Genomic DNA, 2,435 nt, shown 5'->3' with positions numbered 1-2,435 from the left:
ATTATAGTCTGTTATTGTCCAGTATTTTCAATATATTTTAAGCCTACAAATTAGACATTATAATTATTTAGTTAATGCTTGTATAGTTTACATTCATATTTACCATTGTCTTGGCATTCCTTCTTGCATATTATATCTTCCCTACAGAATTTTCTCTTTCCTGAAGAATGTCCTTTAGAAGTTCCCCTGATGAGGGTCTGATGATAGTAAACTATGTTTGTTTTTGTCTGTCTGAACATGTCCCTATATTGCCCTTGTTTTGAAAATCGGTTTTGCTGGATGTATACTTCTCTCAGCCTTTTGAAGATTCTGCAAAGGAAGGCCAATGGCCAGGAATATGTGTCAGGCTTTTGCTGGAGCAGCACTGGTGGGGGAGACTCAGCACAGGAGAGAGAGGTCAGTAACAGACGCGCCGTGCCCTCCTGGTGTGGCTCTTAGCTCCCTGGCAGGGTCAGGCTGCAGACTCCAGGAGAAGCCTGGACCCCATGGGGTGACCCAGGGCTGGGACACAGCGGAGTTACGCTGTGATGGAACCTTGCTCGCCAGGCCCAGTGCAACATTTGTGGCTGTGGGTTGGCCTGGTCCCTTCCCTAGCTTGATTGGGGGCTGTCTAAGCGTTGCACTTGAGTCTGCATAATATGGCCGGGTAGGTTCACGTGTCTGTGTTCATGGTTAGGGAGCTGCCAACACTTCCTCTGGCATGATTAAGGTACTGGGGTCCAACCTTGTTGTTTTGTTTTGTTTTGTTTTTTAATATTTATGTATTTATTTATTTATTTGGTAGTGCTGGGTCTTAGCTGCGGCAGGCGGGCTCCTTAGTTGCGGCACGCATGTGGTATCTAGTTCCCTGACCAAGGATGGAACCCGGGCCCCCTGCATTGGGAGCACAGAGTCTTATCCACTGCGCCACCAGGGAAGTCCCAGGGGTTCAGTCTTGTTGACCCAGACTGTTGCCTTTAACACAGGTCAGGGCAGGTCTCTATGGAGCTTTGTGGGTGGCCATCTTCCATTCTGGGAGACCAGCCTGCAACAAACGCCTGTCATTCATTCGTCTCATTGCTATTTGTAAGGAATCTGCCTTTTCTCTGGCTGTTTTTAAGGTCTCTTCTTTGTAGTGTTTTGCTGTTTGTCTATACAGACATTTCCTTCTATTCATCTCTCCTGGATGGGGTTCCTAAAGCTGGAATAGTTTTGGAAAATTTGTAGCCAAGCCTTTAGCTCTTGGAATATTGCTTCTCCCCGTTCTTTTAATATCTCAAATTGACTGTTTAATACGTATCTTTTTTCTGTGCTGCATTGGGGCTTATTTAAATCCATCTTACAGTTTACTAATTTTTTTCTTCTAGTTGCCTAATTTGCTGTCTATCCCTCTAAAGTTTTAATTTCACATATTTTAAAATTTCTAGGTTTGTTTGGGTTGCTTACAATTGCCTGATCATTTTTGATAAAAGTGTGTTCCTTTCTTGTACTTTTTTTTTTTTTTTTTTTTTTTTTCCGGGCCCGGGGCCTCTCCCTGTTGTGGCCTCTCCCGTTGCGGAGCACAGGCTCTGGACGCGCAGGCTCAGCGGCCATGGCTCACGGGCCCAGCCGCTCCGTGGCATGTGGGATCTTCCTGGACCGGGACACGAACCCGTGTCCCCTGCATCGGCAGGCGGACTCTCAACCACTGCGCCACCAGGGAAGCCCCCTTTCTGGTACTTTTGATGTCCTTCTATTTCATTAAACTTATCCTTGTAATGATCAGATACAGAAAATAATTATCTGTAGCCTTTACGGGTTTCATTGAGTAGTGTGCTACTTGTACTGACCTCCATTCCGTAATCTTACTTCCTCACTTGATTTATGATTTTGGATTGTGGCCTTTTGTTCCTTGAGTTATTTTCGGGAATTCTTGGAGATCTGGATTTAAAGTGTATTTTTCCAGAAAGTGTTTGCATGTATATCTGCCTGGGGTTGGGGGAGAGACCACAGTGGTTTGTTTTGAGTTTTATTTGGCTAAAAAGATAGTGTGAATTCTAACCCCAAATGTGTGTCAAGGCAGGCTTGTGGTTTCAGGCTCTAAAGGAAACTTATTTTGTCCCCAGCCCAGAGCCAAGGTCCTACCATATCCCTCTGGGGAAAGTAGGGTGGGTGGTTTTTTATTTCCACCCTCAAAGGGTGTTACTTTAGGGATCCTAGCTTTTTCTACTCCTTCCCCCTCCCCCCATGACTGTCCCCTCCTGAATTCAGGCTTTGTTACTCAGAGTTGGGAAAAGACTGCTCCGGTGCCTGCTGACTTTTGTTTCTCTCTTCTAAGACTTTCCCTTACTTTTCTATCACCTCAGCCAAGCATTTGAAATTTTTAGAAATTTATCCAGTTTTAGAGGATCTGTATCGAGATTGTTTCTTTGGACATCTAATCTGCCATGATGCCTGAAATGGAATTCCTGCAGATT

Source organism: Lipotes vexillifer, unplaced genomic scaffold (genome assembly GCF_000442215.2).
Source record: "Lipotes vexillifer unplaced genomic scaffold, Lipotes_vexillifer_v1.1 scaffold69, whole genome shotgun sequence".
In the NCBI taxonomy this organism is placed as follows: domain Eukaryota; kingdom Metazoa; phylum Chordata; class Mammalia; order Artiodactyla; family Lipotidae; genus Lipotes; species Lipotes vexillifer.
Note: the sequence above shows the minus strand (reverse complement) of the source record.